Source organism: Phocoena phocoena, chromosome 6 (genome assembly GCF_963924675.1).
Source record: "Phocoena phocoena chromosome 6, mPhoPho1.1, whole genome shotgun sequence".
In the NCBI taxonomy this organism is placed as follows: Eukaryota; Metazoa; Chordata; class Mammalia; order Artiodactyla; family Phocoenidae; genus Phocoena; species Phocoena phocoena.
The window spans coordinates 18,434,239-18,459,904 of NC_089224.1; the positions used below are offsets into that span (position 1 = coordinate 18,434,239).

The 25,666-nt window shown below is 39.6% G+C and overlaps 1 pseudogene; it reads left to right on the forward strand.

The window, feature by feature from the left end:
* The first annotated feature begins 16,283 nt into the window (after positions 1-16,283).
* Positions 16,284-16,418, forward strand: LOC136124501 (thymosin beta-4-like; annotated as a pseudogene).
* Positions 16,419-25,666: the final 9,248 nt, after the last annotated feature.

The window sequence follows — 25,666 nt, forward strand, 5'->3', positions numbered from 1 at the left end:
AACTGAGGCACCAAGAGTTTAAGCAACTTATATAAGATCATACAGCTAGTAAGTGGTAGAGATGGCTATTGGAATACAGATAGACTGGTTCTGAGTCCATGTTCTTAACCATTAAACTCTGAGGGAAAGTGATTTGTCCAATTCAACTACTGAGCGAAACAAACGAGCTAGAGCCCAGGTTTTCTGCACTGACATCCGGAGAACATCCAGTGTAGACCCATAATAGGCACTGTGTGCAGAGGATAACTGTGACAGAGTTAAAAAGATGTATAAGAAAAAAAGAAAGAAGGAAAACAGAAAGAAAGGAAGGAAGGATGGAAGGAAGGAAGGAAGGAAGAAAGAAAGAAAGAAAGAAAGAAAGAAGGAAGGAAAGAAAGAAAAAAAGAAAAAGGAAGAAAGAAAAAAGAAAGAAAGAATGAAAGAAAGAAAGAAGGAAGGAAGGAAAGAAAGAAAGAAAAAGGAAGAAAGAAAAAAGAAAGAAAGAATGAAAGAAAGAAAGAAGGAAGGAAGGAAAGGAGGGAGGGAGACAGGGAGGGAGGAAGGGAAAAAAGGAAGAAAGAGAAAGAAGGAGGGGAAGAGGGAGGGAGGAAGTCATACTATTTTCCTCATGCTCAAGGTATATAGTCCAGCTGCCAACTGACTTCCCTCTGTCTGTCTGCAGACCAAAAGCTCTGAGAGTCTGCTGTAGGGTGCTCTAAAGGGGCTCAGAAGAGTGATGCTATTTTGTCATTTTGACCAAAGTTTCACCAGGTGACTATATTACCCTAACTACATGCTTTTTCTGCCTTTGGCCTTCTCTGTCATCAATTAAGGTGAAATTGCCCTGGTTAACAAAAACTATGCTTCTGAGGGGTTTCTTTTGAAGAATAATAACTATTCTCAGACACAATTTGTTGACTCTTTAAATACATTATCTTATTATTCCTATTTTAGAGATGAGAACATTGAGCGTCAGGTAGGTTAAATAATTTGTTCAAAATCATATAGCCAGTAGGTAGATGGACTGGGATTTGGAGCCAAGACTGTTTGATTCTTTCTTAATCTGTTCAGGCTGCTCTAACAAAACTGGGTAGCTTATAAACAGACTGGGTGACTTATAAACAACAGAAATTTATTTCTCATAGTCTGGAGGCTGGGAAGTCCAAGATCAAGGTACCAACAGATTTGGTGTCTGGTGAGAACCTGCTTTCTGGTTCATTGATGGCCATCCTCTCAATGTCCTCACGTGGGAGAAGAGGGCAAGGGAGCTCTCCAGGGTCTCTTCTATAAGGGCACTAATTCCATTCCTGAGGGCTCCACTCTTGTGATCTCGTCATCTCCCAAAGTCCCAATTCCAAATACCATCACATTAGACATTAGCATTTAACATATGAATTTTAGGAGGACACAATAACACTCAGTCTATTGCAGATTCTAAAGCCTAGTCTTTTTAAAATTGTTTTTGAAATGTGTCTGTACTTTATTATTTTTTAGCTGTTTTTTTATACAGCAGGTTCTTATTAGTTATCTATTTTATACATATTAGTGTATATATGTCAATCCCAATCTCCCAATCCATCCCCCCACCGCCCCACCCGCCAAAGCCTAGTCTTTAATATGACAATGTTTTGCTTCCCCGGAGTATATTTAGCACCATGTTCTAGGCCAAGAGATAATAACTCTAAATGAGAATACAACCCCCAAGGGGAAATAGATTTCTTGTTGGTAGAACTCTATATATGCTTTATAGTTCTACAACAATAGCAGCTTTCTCTGAGTTACTGAGTTAAGACAATGTGTTTTATAAGAAAAACCCAAAGCATGAGCAATAAATCCATGGATTTCATTTTTTGATTTTACAATAACCAATATGTGTGTCTTGAATGCCTAGTAAGCATTCTGTTCTATGGTGTGATGCTACCTGTTTTCCCTCCCTTGTAAGACTCTTGCCACCCATTCTTATTTACCTCATAGACTTCTCATATGTCTCATTTCATTAGTCAGCAAATGTGGTGAATGACCTTACATTTCCTAATGCTCTTTTCTGGGCAACAACAAGTGGGGATAAATTAAAGCTTTAATGAAATGTTCTGTAGCATCAAAAGGAACCAGAGCAAAAGTCAAGTGGATAGATAGCAAAGTGCTGATACAGACATTTGTTTCGGGTGGAGCCATTTCAACTAAAGTGCAAAAGCCATCCTGTTAAGGGGGAGAATTTGTGTCTTTGAATGACTTTTCCTCTTTCATGCATGTGGTATTTTTTGAGGGCCTACCAACTTTCTAGACTTTATTTTCAGCTTAGGATACAAAACAGATAAAAATCCCTGCTTTTCAGGGATTTTTACATTCTGGTGAGGAAAGATAGAATATATACATAATAGCAAGTAAATTAAATTGTGTATTAGAGAGTGATGTATTTTGGAGAAAAAATGAAATAGTGGATGGTGTTAAGGAGTGCTAGGAGGTGGGCAATTTTAAACAGTGTGTCCCCAGGGAAAACTTCACTGGAAAGTTGACATTTGGATCAAAACTAAAAGAGGTGAGGGAGAAAAGCAAGCTGATATCTGGGAGGTGAGCCTTCCAAGCAGAGGGAAGAATAACTGGTAAAGCCCTGGGGTGATGTGGGGAGCAGGCACTAGAAGAATGGTAAAGGGGTCAGAGTGGCTAGAGCAGAGAGAAGGAGGTGAGGGTGGGAGGTGAGGTCAGAGAGGTGGAAGGAGACAGGTACTGTGGGGCCTTATAGGTCATTAAAAGTTCTTAGCATCCTGCTTAACCATGACTATAGCAGCATTTGTAACTTCATCATTGGCAAAGCATACCATGCTTGTTTATGTCCTTGATCAAATTTGAGTCCGCCTTGCGAGATTGAGAAACACAGCCGGTATTACTGAACCCAGAACAAGAGATGAGGAACCAGAATCAGAAAATATTGAATGAATTACCAACTTCTCAGAGAGTGATTTGACCTTATGTCTCCTCATTTCTAGATCTTTTTCCTTTCTACTATATCTTGATTCTATCCCAGGATATCTATACTTTTAAAATAGAGAGCGGATAACAGTGCAGAAACTCCAGTTCATTCTTAGCTTTGATGTAGTCTCACTTTTTTGTTCCCTGGTCCATTTCACTATCCATAGATGCAAAGGACTTCAGGTTACACACAACCCAGCCTTATGGGGCACCACTTATATAGACTGCTGTGTGAATGGTTCCCCCTGGAGCTGAGCCAAGTGCTGGTCCTTCTATTATCTACCAGCTTTCTTCATCTTGACTTTGTCTATTCTTTCTAGCCCTGTGAACTCAATGGCAGAATTGAGTTCCCCAGGGTATATTCTTGCCCTCTGAACTCAACGGCAGAATTCCATATTCCTAATTTTGACTCTTTGCATCCCCTAAATATGGTTTGCACTGATGCTTTGGCAAATAATTGGCCTACATCCAGCCCGACCTTGAGACCTCATCTGGCATTATTTTCCTAGTAGGTATGTCAGCTGTTCCTGTTCCTTCCTGTCCCACACTCCCATGTCCAATAAAAATGGGGCAGTTCCCTTCTATATCCATCCACCCAGCCTTGAGAAAATCAGCTCATCCCCTCAGACAGTTGGTATTTATCTTTGATTCTTGTGTTTATTTCAAATTTCCCAAGCCCTAGGCTGTAAGTTGTTGCTGTTGTTGTTGTTTTTTCGTATGCTGTTTTTGCAGAGTCTTTGATGGTCTTTTTCACAGATCAGTAAGCCTGAGCCCATTTGATGAATGGAGTCTTTAGAAATGGACACTCATTAAACAAACAGATCTAAGCTAATACAATTTGTTATGAGTTGAGCAAATTTCCTCTTATGTAATCTCTCATGAGAGTGGGCTGTGCTGGGGAGGAAAGCAGCTGCTTTCTCAAGGATCTTTGTGTCCCTAGTCACTACTGCAATTTATAGAGGGGTGACCATAACTGCATACTTTCCCACGCCCCACCTCCGGACTTCTGGGTTTGCGAGTGAATTGTGAGACTCCTTGAAGTTGCAGAACTGAGACCTCTAGCAGCAGATTGCTTCTGTGTTCTCAGTCACTGTGAGAACTGGTTTCTGACATTGTGTTCTATTTCTCTACTGAGGGTGCCCTGTCCTTTCTCAATTAAACCTCCTTTTCTTCCTCTAACCCGCCAATCCTGGATCCCTTTGGATCACATTGTTCTCTTCACCTAGAACCAGTAAGCTTCCTTTGGAGGAAAAAGAGGCATCCTTTGTTTATCTTTTAACATATGATTAAAAATATAAGGTAATCACATGCAATACCAATATACCGCAGCACAAGTACCAGCCAGGAGAGGACCCCCACAATGGGGCAGGTCAGATTTTCTTGCTCTCCATGCATGCTTTCTTTTTTTTTTTTTTTCTAGAAAAGTTTTTTTTTTTTAACATCTTTATTGGAGTATAATTGCTTTACAATGGTGTGTTAGTTTCTGTTTTATAACAAGGTGAATCAGCTATACGTATACATATATCCCCATATCTCCTCCTTCTTGCGTCTCCCTCCCACCCTCCCTATCCCACCCCTCTAGGTGGTCACAAAGCACCGAGCTGATCTTCCTGTACTATGCAGCTGCTTCCCACTAGCCATCTGTTTTACATTTGGTAGTGTATATATAAGTCCATGCCACTCTCACTTCGTCCCAGCTTACCCTCTCCCACTCCCTGTCCTCAAGTCCATTCTCTACGTCTGCGTCTTTATTCCTGTCCTGCTCCTAGGTTCTTCAGAACCATTTTATTTTACTTTTTTAGATTCCATATATATGTGTTAGCATACGGTATTTATTTTTCTCTTTCTGACTTACTTCACTCTGTACCAGTCTCTAGGTCCATCCAACTCACTACAAATAACTCAATTTTATTTCTTTTTATGATTGAGTAATATGCCATTGTATATATGTGCACATTTTCTTTATCCATTCATCTGTTGATGAACACTTAGGCTGCTTCCCTGTCCTGGCTATTGTAAATAGAGCTGCAATGAACATTGCTTTACCCATTCTTATCATATATATTTTTTAACCTGGGCACTAAGGTGGTCTCTTGGCCTTAGAGTTAGATGGAAACCAATCAAACAAACAACCCCCTCCCCCAAGCACCCTTAGTTTTAGTCCAAAGACTTTTATTTCCCAGGGACCAGATTAGTCCCAAGCTGGAGTGAAAGATAAGTTCCTAAGATTGATATCTTACCAGTCTCCCCATTCACCTCTCCTAGAGCTTTTTCACACCTCTTCCTCCAAAACCCTCATGAAGCTAGCAAGGCAGCAGCTCTGGTGTTTCACCATTGTCAGCCATATGCCTAGACATGATGGTTTTCCCAGAATGAACACAGCTGAGGCAAAGCCAGGACCTCTCTCCACCCCCTCCCCCAACCATAAGCAACAAGGATATATTGTATAGCACAGGGAATTCTAGCCATTATCATGTAATAACTTACAATGGAGTATAATCTGCAAAAATACTGGATTACTATGCTGTACATCTGAAAACAATATAATTCTATAAATCAACTATACTTCAATAAAAACAAAAATCTTGGTGACTGTTTCTCTCCAAAATTAAACCACACCAAGAGGCTTTCACAAAATTAGTACTCGATAAATATTTATTGAATGAAGAAATGAATAAACCATAAACTGTTTCTTTCACAATTAAATCTTTATGATTCCCTTTACTGAACTGCAGCCTACTGAAACTATTGTGCAAGTGAAACATTTGGTGAATTGAATTGAACCAAACCTGAAAACAAAAATGAAATAGACACATAGAATGAAATGAAGTAAACCCATTGTGGTAGTTAATTTTATGTGTCAACTTGTCTGGGTCATGGTGCTCAGATATTTGGTCAAACATTATTCTAGATGTTTCTGTAAGGGTGTGTTGGGTGAAATCTACACACAAATCAGTGGACTTTGAGTAAAGCAGATTGCTCTCCATAATATGAGTGGGTCTCATCCAAACCACTGACTTGGGAATAGAAGAAATGGCTGACCTCCCTCAAGCAAGGGGGAGTTTGGCCAGCAGACTGCCTTAGGATATCATCTGCAGTATTGGACCTTCCTGATTCACCAGCAGACTGCCTTTGCACTAAAACTGCCACTCTTTTCGGAGTCTCCAGCCTGCTGGCCTCCCCCAGATTTTGGACTTGTGGAACCTTCACAGTTGCATGAGTCAATTCCTTAAAATAGATCTCTCTCGTGCTGTATCTATACATCCTATTGGTTCTATTTCTCTGAGGAGCACTGACTAATTCACCCACGCTATGCCAAAGGCCAAACACAAAACCAGTGGTAATAATACTGATTTTTTTTTTAGCCCAGTTAAAGTTGATATGGCTCTGCTCGCTATTGAATTAAAAGACTTAGTACTCCTAGAAGTCAGATTGTAATGTGTGTTTTTTATATCCCCCAATCTCGAACAACAAACTCAGCTTATTTGACCACATATATGCTTTATTTTTATATTTAGGTAGTTGATACAAAGTTTCCTCATGCCTGTGGTTGGCGTCACTATCAAGTTTTATAAGCAGGGATAGGAGAGCCCACTTCAGCTTTCAGCGATTCTCAGAGTGTGGTCTCCAAAGAGCAACATCGGCATTACCAGGCACTTGTTAGAAATGAATGTGAGAAGGCCCAACCAAGATATACTGAATCAGAAACTCTCAAGTAGTGACCCAGTAATCTGTCTTTTAACAGGCTCCCAAGGTTGTTTTGGTGCAAACTAAAGTTTGAGAACCACTGCTTTTACTATAAAATGCCAAAACATTTCCCCAGTTACAGAAGGTAAAGGTATTCCTCCAAACACCTCTTTTGATTGGGAGGGCCCTGAATAGAATCCTTCTAGATTGGCTATTGGAAAAGTAATAATTTTGTACAACCAGAAATGCAGATAGATTTAGAAAACAGTCCCAACCTGACTTTTGTTGCACCTCAGAAATTAGCAGAAGTAGTAAAAATAAGCAAATTTCTATCACTGCTCAAATCTTACCTTCCACTTTAGTTAGACTCAATTCCTGTTCCTTCCTGTTTTTGTGCCTTCCCTCATGCTTTTCACCCCATCACCTAAACTACTAACCCTCTCTCTGATTCATTGATTAACCAACCACTCAAGACCCAGCTGAAGTCTCACCTTTCTTATGATGTCATTTCAGCTACACTGCTCTCTCCCTTTACCAAATATATGGTAGGATTATCGCATTTTCTCACTTAGTTACTTTAAGTCAGCATTGGATTGCACTGTTATTTATTTTTTCTCCCTTCCCAGACCCCACAAAAGATTGCAAACCTCTGAAGGGAGGTGTATACCACTTTAGGTATACAACTTTGGTCAGCCCACTCTGCTAAAACAAGACACCCTGAAGTGGGTGGCTTATCAAACACAGAAATTTATTTCTCATAGATCTGGAGGCTAGAAGTCTAAGATTATGGTGCCAGGACGTCCAGGTTCAGGTGAAGACTCTCAGGTTGCAGACAGCTGACTTCTGGTTGTATCCTCACATGGTGGAAAGAGCTAGCTAGCTCTCTGGGCTTTTCTTATAAGGGCACTAGTCCCATCATGAGGGCTCCACTTTCATGACCTAATTACCTCCCAAAGCCCCCACTTCCTAATTTGATGATATTGGGGATTAGATTTCAACATATGAATTGTGTGGGGAAGGACACACACATTTAGTCGATAACAATATCCCAAAGCACCTAGCACAAGGCTAAACACATAGTAGATAAGTAACCCGTCCTTGTTAAATTAAACCGATCAACAGATCACCATCAGTTTTATTGGTCTCTGGCAATTGTTAAGATTGCCAGAGACCAATAAGAGATTTGCCTGTCTTTACTCAGCTATCATGAAGAAATCTCCATGCTGTGCCTTGGAGGAATTATATTCTAGGAAAGGAAAAACAAGTATACACAAATAAATATAAAAATCAAACTGGGTCCTTGTAGAGGGGCAAACAGTGTGTTACAAGATTACAGAGGTGGGAGAAATAAAGTATCATCCAAACAAACTGTATCTTCAGTATCCGGAGCACTGTTGGCACTCAGTAAATATTTCTGGTGGACTAAATAAGGTCCAGGTTTTGTTGTTTTTGTAGTAAATAGAACAGAACATAATACTACTCAAGAAATGTTTGTGGAATGAATGAATCAACTCAGGTCAAACATTAGACCTGAGATTCAGGCGCTCACCCAGCCTCACGGCCAGCAGCATACCCTAATATGTGGTGAGCCCTCTTGTTTCTAAAGTCTATGCACTGGGCTAAATCTGTAGTAGGAACTTGCAGAAAGTAGATCAGAAGGTTGTTCCTGCTCAGAGAATTGGGATTCTCTTGTGGTGACTATATCCTCTTTCCCTTGGAGAGCAAATAATATGTCTGCATCATCTGATGGTCCTCAGTCATCTGCTCAGAAAACTGCATCCTTGGGGAGCTGAACACTCCAGTTCCCAGTGGCTTTCCTGAATTTGATATGGTGGAACCTGGTAGATGGAGATCCTGATGCCTCTGCTAACATGGCTCACAAGACTGCTAACACAGCTGCCTTCCTTTGAGCTCTGGGACTGCTGAGAAACGCCAGGCTGGATAAAGTACCTGTTTTTGAATGGAGAAGGGGACTTCCTTTACCCAAGGGTCTGTTGCTCCACTGGAGGGAAATAATTTACCCACCCCCCCACCCCCCCCCGGCAGTGGACAGCTTTCTAGTATACTGGAAAGGACACTAGAAGGAGACCCAGGAGATACCAGTTCTGAGCTCTGTCATTAGCTAACTGCATGACTCTGGGCAATTCACATTTGTAGGTTTCAGTTTTCTCTGCAGAACAAACAGATCATCTAGTTTAATTCTAGCTCCTTCTAGCTTAGACATTCTATTATTTCTGATTTCAATGCTCTTATGCCTATTTTGTATCCATTTCTAGTCATCAAAGAATATGTTTGCTTCAATGTACTATGTCCACCTGGATAATACTTTTCCTGATTACTCAAGTTTCTGGCTAATTTCTCATTATTTTCTGGTCTTTCTGGCAAATTCTAACATCAGTCTTTGCGTGTCTAGTTTATAAAGCATGCAACTAATCTCTAATTTATTTTGTTTCAACTGCTATATTTCAAAACTGACCCTAACTATCCAGGCTATAAAGCCAAGGCTCTAAACCATAAACAAAGGAATTATCATGGTTAGAACCATTTCTTCATGACTGGACTCACTAGAGTTCAGAGAGGTTGGAACCGCTGAAGCCCAAGTTACTGAGACCTTGAGGTCTCCAAGATCACCTAGCCCAGAATTGTTGGTATTTTTAGAAACTGGTGTAGAGTTACTATTGAGAAATGTGAGTGTGATAAAATTACTTCCAGCAGTATTTGTTGGCTGAACTGAATCTTGAAGCCTGTTTTGTGTTAGGATGACAAGGTGAACAAAGTATATAGAAGCATGGGATCTGACACATTCAGGGATTTTCTTTTCATAAACTTTTAGATGAAGCTGATGTCAAGCACTGATATAAGAATGTATACTCTGTCTTGGAGGTTGCTATAGTATCTTTGGTGACTTGAGGGTTGTAGCATTAGGGATATAGGGTTCTCAGTCTAGGATTCCAAGAGAACTCTTCCTTAATGGGCATAATGACAGCAGAGGTGGCCATGCCAATAGTGAGGAGGGAGGGAAGTCCTGGTGCAATTGATGGTTTCAGGACAAGGGAAGGGACATAGAAGAGTGAGGCCAGAAGGATCTAAAAGGCCATACTTAGATGTTCTTAGGTTAATATGGCTAAAGGTCTCAGAAAAAGCTCAGAAAATTTTAATGAGGATTCTTGGTTTGTTAAAGTTGTTTTTGTTTTTTGTTCTTTGTTTTAGACCATCTTTCGGGAAATTCAAACTTCCCATTATTAATCATATCAATGACTATCATCTATTGAGGACCCATCATTTTCTAAAACCTGTGATATCTAATATAGTAGTTACATGGTACTATTTAAATTTAAATCAAATAAAATTTAAAAATTGAGTTCCTATCTTATGGGCATTATTCCTAATCCTCACCCTCTCTGCAGTATTATTACCTCATTTTTGCTGCTGAGGAAATCAAATCTCAGAGGGGTTCAGTGATTTGGGCAAGTTTGTGTACAGAGTAAGTGGCAGAGTTAGGACACAGTTTTAAGTTGGTCTGGTTCCTAAGCCCCTATTCCTCTCTTTCTTCCTTCCTTCCTTCCCTTCCCTTCCTTTCTTTCTTCCTTCCTTCCTTCCTTCCTTCCTTCCTTCCTTCCTTCCTTCCTTCCTTCCTTTCTTTTTTCTTTCTTTCTTTCTTTCTTTCTTTCTTTCTTTCTTTCTTTCTTTCTTTCTTTCTTTCTTTCTTCTTTCTTTCTTTCTTTCTTCTCTTTCTTTCTTTCTTTTCTTTCTTTCCTTCTTTCTTTTTGGTTTTGTTTTTTAATGAATATTCCAAATATAGGGAACTATAGAGAATAAATGAACTCTACTGTAATCTTATACGGTTGTCAACTAAAAAAGTATACTCACAACATAAATTTGAGGCTTATGTTTTATTCAGTGGATATGCTGAGGACTTCAAGTCTGGCAGGCAGTATCTCAAGTAACCCTGAGAAAACTGCTCCGAGGAGCAATGTACCATGTTTCTTAAATACAGTTTTACGGCATGGAACATTCTTTTTCAAAACGTCTTTCAAAGGGATATTCACCAAAGAACAGAATTATCATTGAGCTATTGAGAATTTGAATAGTCTGTCAAACTACCAAGGTGAAGGCTTATTTAAGTTGACAGAAAAATGGCATAGGAACTTCAGTATGGCTATGTGTAAATATACTCTATCACTGTTAGGCTTAAGTGATGCAAACCAGATTTGGGAACTATTAGACCCACCTGGTCGGTCCAAGAAATAGATGTAAACACCCTTGAAGATATAATTCCAATGTGCTCCTGAAGTCAACAAACATCAACCTGCCATTGGATGTCACCTGTTAGTAATGAGACATCCGTCTTATAGAAATTCATATTTTGTCTAGAGCAGGAAGCCTGTGTACAAAATTCTAGAATATACCTCAAGAAATTCTTGAAAGAACTGGATCAAAAGATTCCAGACAGAACTAAATTCATTAAAGAAATAGATAACCTCTAGGTAAAGGGAGAAAAAAAAAGAGCTTTTATCAGTGGAATGATTAAGGTGGGATTATGACTAGAGTAACTGGTATATGTTTCTCACCTACAGGAGCAAGAATTGTCTTCTTTTATCGCCTACAGATGCTACATATTAGTGGTGTACAGTTGTTGCTTATTAATTGTTTCTTCAACTGAATCAAATGTAAGAATTTTCTGCCTCCATAAACCCTGATGAAACAATTAGAATTATGTGATAGATGATCTAGTGTGGCGTTTTGGTCAATTTTAGGTTAAGAATGGTTTTGTTCTCCTCTAATATCCACATTCTCTTCTGTGGCACGTTCCTCTTTGATATTGTGTTCAGTTTAGGTGACTATAACTTATTATGGTTTACCCTCACAAACTCACTGTGAGAGGACAAGATTCATACCCCTTAGATGTGTCGACTGTTCAAAGTAAGCAGAGCTCAGCTCCAAGGGAATCTGTGTGCTGCGCCTCGGATGCCCATAGGATGGTCTGAGTACTGACTGTGAATCCTTGAACCTTGGATATCTGCCCTGGAAGGCAATCTGGACAGAGATGACACCAGCTCTACGCAGATGGGAGAGAGGACAGCTTGTTTTTAATACAAGGAATAGGAATCAAGCCAGAGGTCAGTGGAGGGTATCAAGTGGCCAGAGGGAAACACTGTTTCTTGCCAACATTTTTCTACCTCTATGCAAGTGGTCATCTTCAAAGACACTTCCTGTCAAGGTTACAATGATAGAGGGCAAATCCTGCCTTACCCCTGCATGCCATGGATACTCATACGTTGTATTAATAGGACATTATCAGCCCAGGTGCCAGGATTTGCGATTCACCAGGGAAAAAAACAGTGACACATGCTGGGTGGTTGTTAGCTTTCCAACAGTCCAAATCCCAGAGCTGTGAGTTCCTGCTCTGAGTGTAAGAAAGCTTTGCTGAACATTCTTTGTCAAGGAGGCCTCCCTAAAGTCACAGAAAAACTAACAGTATAGTTTTTTTCCAAGCCAAGTAATGAGGGCTATGCCTGGGGATTTGTCAAGGAGAGATTTAACGGTTCCCTCTAGCCCAAGGGCATGATAAAGAAGGATCAGTAGCAGCACAGAGAATGGATGAGAAGGAAGGAAAACACTCTTTAGCAACTCTTAGTTTATGCTAGATTTTCAGCTTCTCCATAGAGCACTTTAGGAAGTTGTAGAGGCATGTTGAAGATGAGCTGCAATTCATTCTTTTAACACATATTGGGCTCTTATTCAAGTGTCTGGCCATGAGGACACTATGTGAGCGTGTAGGTTACCTACACTAAACTAAGAGTGAAAGTAGAGACATTATCCCCCAAGGGAAAGATATCTGAGATAAGACATGCACAATGATAGCAGTTAGATAAAAAAATTAGAGGAAGGGTGTTCTAAGTCCTGGGAATAACATATACAATGACTTATAGGGGAGTGAGAGCTTGGATATTCAGGGGAAAGAGGTTAACAGTGACTGGAGCACCAAACATAAAGTGGGAGCAGGATGGGTGATGACGGAGAGGTGGGAAGGGCCAGATCTTGTTCTTTAAGCCACATTAGCCCAGCAACTTACATCAGCTGAGTACCTGTATGGACCTAACACTGTTTTATGTGTGTGATTTTATTTATTATTGAGAACAACCCTAGGAAGTGGTTACTATTATTTTTCCCAGTTTTAAAGGTAAGAAAACTGTGGCTTAGTGAATTCATATGACTTGTCTGTGATCATTGTTCTGTGGTTAATTAATGAGAGCACCAGAATTTGAACCCAGGCAATCTGTCACCAGAGCAATCCTCAAGATTAAGTGATAAGGTTAAATGACATAATTAAGTTGGAGTTCTAGACCTGTTGGTCAAAACAAATCTTAACCAAGCCCACTGAGCCACAATGCTTTATAATTTGCTGAAAAGTATTACTAATATTGGAAGTTAATTGTATAATTCATTCATTATTCCTTCAGTAATCAAGTCACCGTACATTTGAGTGCCTACTATGTGCTAGTACTGCTGTAGGAACTAGGAATAAGCCAGTGAACAGAACATGCCTTCACAGAATCTACAGCTCTAAAGAGAAGAGTCAGGCAGTTAACAAAAATTAACAAAAATATAATAAACGGGATTAAGGTTTTTTTTTCAATGAGCAGAACTCTTTAATTTTAATATAGTAGAATATATCAACCTTTTCTTACATGATCAATCTAAGAATATTTTCCCTACCTTAAAGTCTAAAAGACATTAATGTATATTTTCTACTACAGTTATTTCCTAACATTTTATTTTAAAAAATTTCAAATCTACAGAAATATTGTGAGAACAGTACAAAGAACCTCCATATACTCCATACCTAGATTCAGCTAGATTCATAAATTGTTAATATCTTGCATTGTTAATAATTTTACAAATTATTATTACTACTACTGTTATTATTAGTTTACTGAACCATTTGGATATACGTTGCAGATATTAAACACCTCACCCTTAAATAGCTCAGCAAGTATTTCCTGTGTTCTACATAATCACTATATAATGGCAATACTCAAGAAATTTAACACTGATACTGTTTTATTTTTCAGTATGCATTTTATATTCTAATTTCTCCAGTTGTACCAATAGTGTCATATTTGGATTTAGGGTCCAATCAAGGTTCACATATTGCATTTACTTGTCATATTCTTTTAGGCTTCTTTAATCTAACACCCCAGCCTCTTTTTGTCTTTTATGACCCTGATAATTTGTAATAATCCAGGCCAGATGTTTTGCAGAATGTCTCTTTATATGGGTTTATCTGATTGTTTCTCCTTCTTTAGATTCAAGCTAGTATTTGTTCCTGGTGTTAGTGGCAGTCAAAGATCCTTGAGGAAAGTTCCCATCTCCTCTAGGACTTCTGTTAAAAACTCAAGTTCCTTTCCAGTCATTGCATTAATTTGGGCACAGATTAAGCTACTATAACAAAGACACCCTCAACTTGGGAGCTGAAACAAGGTAGATTTTCATTTCTCTCTCACATAAAGTCCACAGGTGAGCAGTCTGCAGTCCTGGTAGAGTGGCTCTGCTCCATAAAGTCATGCAGGGACTCAGGGTCCTTTTATCTTGTTGTTCCATCATTGTCATCCTCGAGTATCCGTTTTTCACAAAGTCAAATCTTCATCACTAGCACCACGTCTGCATTTCAGCCGCAGGAAGAGGAAAGAGAGTAAAGTGCATGCAATTTCCTTTTTTAAAGGATGAGACCAAAAAGTTGCTCGTTACTTCTACTTGTACTCATTGGCAAGACTCTGCATCTAGGCACAAAGGAGGCTGAGAAAGGCAATTGGTAGCTGGGAAGCCAACTGCCCAGCTAAAACTCTAGTGGCTGTATTAGTAAAGGGAAGGAGAGAGTGGACACTCAGGGGCCATTAGTGGTTTCTGCCACAGCCATCCACTAGGTTTTATTTCCTTTGGTGAAGACTCAATACATGAACAAGTGGATTAACTTAACCATTTCCTTGGGTTCTTTTTCATGATACTTATTCAGATGTTTTCTTCTCTGAGGAGAGGTCTTCAGAATTCTCTTAATGCAGTTTTTAAAATATAAAAAATACTCAGTAAAAAAAAATAAAAATCATCAGACCTAATTTCCAAGAATGGAGTGTTGTCATCTCAAGAAGGTTTTTGCATAGTTTCTCAAAGACAAACCTGACGATGATGGCAAAATTAATTCAAAAAACAGAAACAAATTGCTTCCATCCCAGAATCGAGGTGTTTGTCTTTTCATTCATTACTGGAGAATCTTGGGGGTGGGGGAAAGATATTTATTTAGTGGGCTTATGTAAAGTATAAAAGGCACAAAAACACTGAGAGGTAGCTATAGAGTGTTAATGCCAACAGTGACCTTAGAGGTTGCTTCAATTTATCTCCTCATTTTATATGTGATGAAAATTGTAGGTGCCTCACAGCTAGTTAACTGTAGACCAAGACTTGGAACCAGATTCCCTGACTCTGTTTCAGATTCCCCCTTCATGTCATACAGCCTCTCATTGATTTGGAGTCAGTTTCTCCTTCCTGACATATCTGACTCAGTTACTAGAGTCCAGGTAATATCTCTATCTCTTCAAAGTTATCTGAAAGAGAAGTGCATTTAAAAAAGCAGAACAAACAAACAAATTAACAAAACAATCACTGGAAGTATTTGCTTGAGTCACGCCTTAGAATCTCTTTTAAACCAAGAGAACACTCAGGCCCAGCATGTCTTAGGTAAGATAATTAGTAAATAGTTGTTGCTTTTTTTAGGCAAGTATTTTTTTAATTTTGAAATAGTTTTATATTTTAATATTGCAACTATAGAAAAAAAATGCAAGATCAGTATAAAGAATTTCAGCTTCTCCTTCACTTAGAGTCCCACTTACTAATGTTAAAAAAGAAGTAACAGGCCCCTAATGGAGTCATGTGTGCTAAGCCCCATGTCAGCAAATGGAGACCTAACACTTAGCCTAATTGCAGTTTCAACCTCCTCCAAGAATGTAATTTTAACAGGTTAGTCTCGAATTTCCTGGTCAGCACTAGGGAGGTAATCCCTCAAGACCCTTTCCCTCCCCCAGAGGAGGGTGACCTAAACCACAAACTATCCACCTTTGCCAGAAATTTCCCTTTCTTGTCCCTTTTCCATCTATAAACACCTTTTCTTTTCTGCTGCTTGCAGAGCTCTTTTCTGTTTGCTAGATAGGATGCTGCCTGATTCATGTATTGTTGAATAAAGCCAATTTGATCTTTAAATTTACTCAGATGAATTTTGTTTATTAATAGTTTTGGTGGCAATGGTGGGATTGAAGGATTCTTCTCGCAGCTTCAGTGACAATGAGAAACACAGGCATGGTACACCTTGAACGCTTTTGAGTTGTCTGTCTTTCTCACCATTTCTGAGGGCCATAGATAAGTTCCTTTCAGTTCTGAGCTCCACTCTTTTTACATCAAACTCCTGATCTAACTGGATTGCCACAGTTCCACACTTGTTTGGAATCTCTCCCCAGACTGTCCCCAGATTCCACATTGGGAACCAGAGCCAGAGTTGGATTGGGTCCAACTGAACCAAACTAGGACTCCACAGAAGCCACTGCTCAGACCAGACTCCACTCACATGTACACCTTGCTCTGTTTCCTCTGAAACCATGTCTGACAGATTTGGTATGGCTGACCCTGAGAAATCCAATAAATCAAAATTGAAGAAGACAGAAACATAAGAGAAAAACCCACAGCCTTCAAAAGAAATGATTGAACAGGAAAAGCAAGCAGGTGAGTCATAATGAGGCAGGAGCCTCCAATATGCACTGCACGTTCCACAAGCTTTGCCTTCTTATTTGACTTCTTGTAGCTGTTTAACTTTGTAAGATGTAGAGAGGTTGGATCAAGTTCAAGTGACAGTGCTGTCCCTTTTCACACTAAAGAATGGTGAATTATTGGCAACAAAATCCACACCAGCTTCTCCCATCTGCCTGTCTGGTTGGCAGGGAAGGAAAGGAACTTGCATGTGGGTGAAAGAAAAAGCTGAGTGGGACAACAGTGAAACCTAGAGTAAAAAGCAAGCTGGTCCAAGGTGTCTTGCAGGCTATAAAATGCAGTTTAATCAGAATGCCATTGTTTTGTTCTAATGATTTTAATTCCTAGAGTGCATAATTTTTAATATGCAAATAAAAGTTTTAAAACCTGAAAAAAAACATGGACTTGGTCTGAGATCAGATTGGGCCTAACTTGAGCTGGTCTGGGTCCAATAAGTGAAAGCTGTTGCTAATGGAATCTCAGAAGAAAAAAAAAAAAAGAAAAGAAAAGAAAGAAAAACAACAACAAAACCCCAAAGACCAAAAAACGAACAAACAAAAGACAAAACCAGCAAAACTAATGGGCATGAGACAAGCAATTAAGAAATGTTAGAGCACTTGCCACCTAAGTCAAAGTCTCTCATGTTGAGATAAGTTGGTCATGGAATGGGTTAGATTGATTCAAAGTCACCCACCAACCTCAAAAAATTTACGTGCATTGAGGTACACTATAAAACACTGTGCAACCCCCAACACATCAGCACATCCCTTTTAGGTACTAGTTTGTCTCTGAGGGACCCAAAGGCTCAGCTGGAAAGAAAGAGGCTCCCTAAAATGTATAGAATTAAGTTTGCTACATTTCAGCATACCTGCTTATTTTACATCTAAGAATTATAGTCCTGGAAGCTGTAGATATCTACAAAAATGTCAAAATCTTACTTAAAACCACCTAGAATTACAATGGCCATTATGGGAAATATTCCAATTAGATGAGATTATTTATTCAAGAAGTGTACTTGAAAATAGGTGTTTCCGAATCAAATAAACAGAATGAGATACCTAATTTAATTGGTATGCAGAAGCTACTAAAATGCTTCAAGAGTCCAAAATAGCCTCATTAAAACAAATTTGTTGTAGAAGGCTAATGAAAAATTTAAGACACAAGAGGTTCCTGCAACCGAAGACAGTAAGACTGATGTGACTTCTACTGCTCCCCCTATCCTCCTTTGTCTGAGTACTTAAATTCTACTGATTCTCTATCTGAACTGCCTTTCCACTCTGAAGAGACCAATACAGTTACTTTAAAAAATAAAACCACCTCAAATTGCAGGTGATCCTCCTCAGATAACTTTCACTCCTTGGTCAAAGACTGAACTAAGGACCATAGGTAAAGACTTGCCTAAACCAAGGAGGATCCCCAAAAGCTTTCTGAAGAATTTAGCATTATTGTCAGGACCTATGACCCTGGGCTGCCAGATCTTTATCAGCTTGTGCACATGCTGGTAGCAGGTGGTAAAGCCCATAAATGAATGCAGGAAGCAAAATGGCTTCTTAATCTTCAACATGTTCTCTAAATGGACCAGAAAAAGCTCACAAAATAGAGATTAATCTTTTAAAAGCCATTCCTAGAGTCTTCCTTGCCCACACTGATTGGTCTCTTATTCAGACTTGCAAACAAAAGAAAGATGTGGCAGACTTTAAGCCCATCTGAAAGTCCTCTTCCTGTGGCATTCTGAGTTCCATACAATAAATGAGGTCATTCAACCTGCTCTAGCTGCACTAACTGTAAATGGATTATGTCCTGAGATTTGTGTATTGATAAAAAGATAGAAAACAGGTTGGGAGGCCTTGAGTCTGACTGAACTTATGATCACAGCTGAGCACTCCGAAAGCACTTTAGAACAAGATCGTAAACAGAAAATCACCAAACTATTAGTCTTACAGCTACAACAGCTCCAAGGCCAGAGACCTATATAACATCTGGGTTCCTTGAATTGCACGCTTCTAGGGGTTCATCACCAAAACACTGGTCCAAGGATTGATGTCTCAATTGTCATCAACTGGGACACTGGAAAAGAGATTGTCCTCGGGACTTCCCTGGTGGTTCAGTGGGCAAGACTCCATGCTCCCAATGCAGGGGGCCCAGGTTTGATCCCTGGTCAGGGAACTAGATCCCTCATGCCTGCCACAGCTAAGAGTCCGCATGCTGCAACAAAGACCTGGCACAGCCTAAGCAAATAAATAAATAAATATTTTTTAAAAAGAAAGAAAAGAGATTGTCCTCAAAGGCCCTATGCAAATTCTACAGAATCAACTCAAATGCTCTCATATCTATCTCCAAAGGAGGATCCCTATATGGGCCCCTCCCAGAACTGACAGGGCTCTGAGAAGTTCTCCAGTAAACTGCCTCTAGTAATTCCCTTAAACAGCCAAGGGGAAGCTAAAACTAAAATTAATGGGAAATTTTGCCCAATTCTTGTAGATACCAGAGCCACACTTTCTACTTTAAACCCCACTCTCATAGGACAACAAACCCCTCATGAGTGAAAAAGAACTTTCCATATTGGGGGTGTCTAATAAAATTCAGAGAGGGCCTCTATCTCCACCAGTACAAATGGCTCTGGGACCTTTTACTGAAAAGCATTCCTTTTACTATGTGACACAGCCCAATCTATTATGCAGAGCTCTCCTTTCTAAACTAAAAGGGCTAATACATTTAGCAGCCAATGGAGACCTCATCTTAGAATTTCCTGACCAACCTGAATCTTATCTTTTATGTTCTTTACAATCTGTCTTTGACATAGAAGAGGAAGAACTCCAATAAAAGTCCCCTAATTTAATGGAGGTGCCTGAAAATCTCTGGGCTACTTCTAATATTGATTTTGGGAGAATAAAAAGTGCAGAGTCTATAAAAATTCAAATAGATATGACTAAACTTTCTAAATTGCCTCAACATCCATTAAAGCCTGAGGCCATGCAAGGCCACATACCATCAGTAGAAGATCTAATTGCCCAGGAGCTAATCATTTCCTGTACATGTCCCCTTGTAACAGGCCAATTTGTCCTGTCTGGAAACCTAATGGGTGGGGATGGTGATTTGTCCAGGACTTGAGAGTTATTAAAAAGATAGCTCTCTCCCTGTTTCCTAGTTGTTCCAAACCCAAACACCTTTTTCTCACAGGTTCCACCAGACTCAAAATGGTTCACCGCTGTGGACCTTTGTTTGGCCTTTTTCAGCATCCCTGTAGATACCTATTTGCCTTTGCTTGGAACAAAAAGCAATATACCTGGACAGTCAAGCCTCAAGGGTTCACTGAGGCCCTTTCTAATTTTCCCAATTGCTCCACCGAGATTTAAGTACCCTCTAGTATCCCAGGAAATTGACTCTTTTATAATATGCGGACAAGCCTCTTGCTGTGCGTGTTACCAAAGAGACATCCATAAAGATTCTACTTATTTGCTGCTACCGTTAGCTGAAGAGGGACATAAAGTCTCTAAAAAACAATGACAATGATCTCCAGACACTTTATTATCTAGGTCAAAATCTAAGCACTGGAGGAATCCAGTTATTTCCAAAAAGCATTAAGCAAATCCAAGAGTTTCCTAGGCCCACAGCTAAGTGACATCTTTGAGGATTTCTGGACCTGGCTATTATTATAGGCTATGGATTCCTAGTTTGTTTCTATGGGCTTTCCTACTTTATGAACTTCCTAACATTTTACTCCCTGAACTCCTTCCTTGGGAAGATAAACATGAGCAGAACTCGAGAAAGCTAAAACAGGTACTGCACAAAAAAACCTACCTTAGGGCTACCTAACTATTCTAAACCTTTTATTTGTGCATGAGAGAAAGACCCAAGCCCTGGGAATGCTTATGTAGCACATAGCAATAAACATAGGCTTACTGCTTATTATAGCGTGCAGTTGATCCTGTTCCTCTGCCTATCCCAAGTGCCTTAAGGGTATAGCTGCATTCACAAGGTTAGTAGAAGCCTCAGCAGATTTAATCTAGAATGACATTTATTAATCAACTCCACATGCTGTCCAAAACCTCCTTAATTCATTTTTTTTAACATCTTTATTGCGGTATAATTGCTTTACAATGGTGTGTTAGTTTCTGCTTTATAACAAAGTGAATCAGTTATACATATACATATGTTCCCATATCTCTTTCCTCTTGTGTCTCCCTCCCTCCCACCCTCCTTATCCCACCCCTCCAGGCGGTCACAAAGCACCAAGCTGATCTCCCTGTGCCATGCGGCTGCTTCCCACTAGCTATCTACCTTACGTTTGTTAGTGTATATATGTCCATGCCTCTCTCTCGCCCTGTCACAGCTCACCCTTCCCCCCTCCCCATATCCTCAAGTCCGTTCTCCAGTAGGTCTGTGTCCTTATTCTTGTCTTACCCTTAGGTTCTTCATGACATTTTTTTCCTTAAATTCCATATATATGTGTTAGCATACGGTATTTGTCTTTCTCTTTCTGACTTACTTCACTCTGTATGACACACTCTAGGTCTATCCACCTCATTACAAATAGCTCAATATCGTTGCTTTTTATGGCTGAGTAATATTCCATTGTATATATGTGCCACATCTTCTTTATCCATTCATCCGATGGTGGGCACTTAAGTTGTTTCCATCTCTGGGCTATTGTAAATAGAGCCGCAATGAATGTTTTGGTACATGACTCTTTTTGAATTTTGCAAAACCTCCTTAATTCTGAATTGACTCAATATGTCTCCACAAACAGACTAAGCTCCTATGAGATCCTTCTGTTTTCACCACCTAATCTTCATCTTAAACATTGCAACGTTCTTAATCCTGCTACTCTGCTACGCCTGCCTGACAAAGGTGAGCCCCAGGACTGCAAGGTAATAACATCCCATTTAGGGACACTGCATCTTGATTTATGAGACACCCCTTTGACTAACCCTGATCTAATCTTTGTTGATGGGTCATATTGCAAAAATTAAAAAGGAAATGTCTAAGCTTGTTATGCTGTTACTACCCAATAGGAATTACTCGAGTGGAAAAGTCTCTCACAAGCTAAATCAGCCCGACAAGCAGAGCTCCATGTTCTTACCAGAGAATGCCAGTTATCAGAAGGACAAACTAATATTTATACTGACAGCCAGCATGCCTTTGGGGTCAGCCATGATTTGAGAGTGCTATGGAAACAAAGGAGTTTTCTTATGTTCACTGGGATGCCAATCAAAAATGAACAACAAGCAAACAAACTTATTAGTGTTATTCTTTTGTTTTCTGAAATTGCTGTTATCAAAATTGAGGCTCACACTAAGAAGACTGCACCTGAGTTATCAGGGAGATGCCCTAGCTGTCTTTCACACAAAGGCAACAGCAGAACCTTTAAAGTTGTGGCATGTGTGAATGAAGTCCATGACCCCTATTTCCCAGAATTTTTGCCATCCTGATGTCCTTGCAACATGGCAGCAGCCTACTCCTGAATCAGAGAAATTAAGGTGGGCAAACAGTGGTTGTAAGTTCAATGAACAGTCTGGGCAATGGGAAGCCCAAGACAGCTGCTTGTTTCTTCTCAGATCCCTGGCAAACCCCATTTTATGTTTTTTGCATTTCTTTTTCCATCATGGTGCATTCAAAATGACTTAAATTTTGAATAACATTGGCGGGGAGACTTCTATAAAGTTACAAAACCAGTTAGCCACCAACGTTTGACCTGACAGGTCCATGTTCCTGGAAAAGTTGTTTTTGTTCCCAGAGGCCTGAGACCGCCTCCTTCTGAACCCTTTGAACATCTGCAGTTGGATTTCATTCAGCTGTCACTTAGTATGGCTTATCAATATATTCTTGTCATTGTATTGATGTTTTCTGAATGGGTTGAAGCCTTCCTCTGCTGCTAAGCCAGCGCCCTCACAGTGGCACAGAAAATTTTAGAGAATGTTTCCTGCTTGGGGTATACCTTCCACAATCTCCAGTAATTGAAGCACACACTGCACTGGGCAAATCACACAAGCCTTAACAAAAATGTTGTAAACTTTTCAGAATTATCACTGTCCCTATTACCCGCAGTCATCAGGCAAGGTTGAAAGGACTAACAGGATTCTCAAACTTAAAATCTCAGAACCTGCTGAAACTACTGGAATCCCTTGGCCTAACGCATTGCCTTTGGTTTTGCTATTTGCTGTACACTCTTTGGGAGACGTAAACTCACTCTACAGGAGATAGTCACTGACAGACCAATGTCCATTGGTATACACTTTTCTGCTGATCCCTTGTTATCTCATGCTAGTATGACTAGCTAGTACATGTCCTTAATGTCTTATGTTAAAGCCTATTATCAACAGGTTGCAAAAACTTTCCTGGATCCAAATTCAAAAGATCCTGTTGGTCACAGTCTAGAGTCTGGTGTCTGGTATTCTGGAAATGTTAGCAGAGGAGGGCATCCCTCAAACCCTTTTGGAAGGACCTTACCCAGTGCTCCTGACCACTGACACTGATGGGAAACTAAAAAGCATTGAGCCTTGAGTACACGTCTCACAGCTGAAAAAGGGTCCATCTGACATCTGGTCCTGTGCAGACACTAGATCAAATTGATAAAGAAAAGAAGTAGCTGACACTGAGGTGGAATACTTCTGCCCAAAATGCCAGATCAAGACTCATACTCTATTGAAACATGGAAACTTTTCTTCTTCTTTCTTTCCTTTACTCTGGCATTGGCCTGGAAAAATAATACCATCATCTACATCACACAGGCCATTGCTAAGTGGGGTAAACTTTCAGGCTGCTAGATCTGTCATCAAAGATTCAAATTTATCTGTGATGCTAGGAACCCCCTGGTCCTCCCTTGATCAATTTATCTTTTACTTCCAATGTCATCACAAATATGACTGACCCCTCTTGGAAATCTTTTATCGAGTTCAACTTTTTTTCTTCCTTTGGCTATGCTGCATGGTATGTGGGATCTTAGTTTAGTTCCCCCACCAGGGATCGAACCCATGCCCCCTGCAGTGGAAGCATGGAGTCTTAACCACTGGACTGCTAGGGAAGTCCCATGAGATCAACTTTTCTGACCAGAACAACCAATGCCTTGTTTTTACCCTTCTCTGATTATAACTGTACTTGTCTAATTAGATATAAATATGTACATAATTCTTAGTACACCTGCACACCCACATTCTCATAATTATCTAAATCGGATCTGCCCCCAATCACAAAATGATCTCACCAGCAGCACCCTTCTTTGCAAGGTATTTAGAATAACTTTTTATTTCAGGCTAAGAGACCTACTTTCCAAGTGCATTGAAAACCTTACTGACCCCTGGCAAATGCAACAATCCCTGCAAATGAATCCAATAACAGTGCCACCTTAATGAGAATCATTTATGCCCTGACAAGGTTTTTATTTTTAATTTATTTTATTGAAGTATAGTTGATTTACAATGTTGTGTTAATTTCTGCCGTATAGCAAAGCGATTCAATTATACATACATGTACCTTCTTTTTCATATTCTTTTGTATTATGGTTTATTACAGGATATTAAATGTAGTTCCCAGTGCTATACAGTAGGACCTTGCTGCTTATCCATACTATATATGTTTGCATCTGCTAATCCCAAACTCCGAATACATTCCTCCCCACAGCAACCACATGTCTGTTCTCTATGTCTGTGAGTTTGTGTCTGTTTCATAAATAAATTCATTTGTGTTATATTTTAGATTCCACACATAAATGATGTCATATGGTATTTGTCTTTCTCTTTCTGACTTACTTCATTTAATATGATAATCTCTAGGTCCATCCATGTTGCTGAAAATGGCATCATTTCATTCTTTTTTTATGGCAAAGTAGTATTACATTGTATGTACCACATTTTTATCCATTCATCTGTCAATGAACATTTAGGTTGTTTCCATATCTTGGCTACTGTGAATAGTGCTGCTATGAACATAGAGGTGCATGTATCTTTTTGCATTATAGTTTTGTCCCAACATAGTTTGTTTTTGTCTGTGGTGGTTGTCATTCTCCTTGGGCCCATGAATGCCTTGATAGCTGGTACATAACTGGGCAATGCCTTTTAGGTTATCTGACTGTGCCCCCTAACTTCTCACAAATGAACTAAGACCCCTCACTAGTTGACTCCCCTGAATTTATATCACCTAGTTAGAAAGACCCTACCAGGAGGCATTCATGACTCAGGATTTTCTTCCTTTAGCAGGGCCCTACCTCCCAACTTAGGAGTGAATGAAAATATGATCAGGAATCTCTCTTTAATCCTCGAAAATATTGCAGAATCCACTGTTACGACAGTAGCAGCTCTACAAAATCTTTAGACTCTCTGGCCAAAGTTATTCTTAAGATGGTCTTTGGTTATCTTTTAATAGAGCAAAGAGCTGTCTGTGCTGTGGCCAACATCACCTATTGTACCTGCATTAATACTTCTGGGGAAGTTGAAACTCATTTATCTTGATCGTTGAACAAGACACTTGGCTTAAAAATGTAACTCCTTCAAAAGGGTCTTTCCTTGACTTATTTGCTTCTGATTGGTTAGGGTCTTGGGGACCATGGCTTTGAAGTGAACTTCAGACAGTGGGAGTTATTCTGTTTATAATAATCATAGTAGTCTCCCTGGCACACTGTATTCTCTCAAAAGCTTTAAATGTGTGTTTGTAGCCACTGACCACCAAGAAAATGATTTCCATAACACTAGAATGCCAGAAAAGAAATGAAGAGAGTGATCAACTAAAAAAATGTGAACCTGAAGTCATGACCTGTGAACGCCAGAGATTCAACAAAATACATAACCTGTGAATACTACACAGAGGATTAACAAGATGTATGATGACTTCAGAGCAGTAATTGGGAGGGGCACTAATGGCTTAAATTTTGATCTCACCTCTCAGTTAAGCTAAGAGTCTGATGAAAAGGGGGAAATTGTTTTAAAAAAAAAAAAGAGAAGCAGCAACAGGTCCCAAATGGAGTCACTTGTGCTAAGCCCCACATGAGCAAACTGAGACTTAACACCTAACCTAATTGCATCTCAACTTCCCTCAGGAATGTAATATTAACAGGTCAGTATGGAATTTCCTGATCAGCACTAGTGAGATAATTCTCAAAGACCCCTTCTGTCCCCCAAAGGAGGGTGATATAAGCCTGAAACTACCCAATTTTTGCTAGAAAATTTCCTTTCTTGTACCCTTTCTGTCTATAAAAACTTTCCTTTTTCTGCAGCTCAGAGGAGTGCCTCTCTATTTGTTA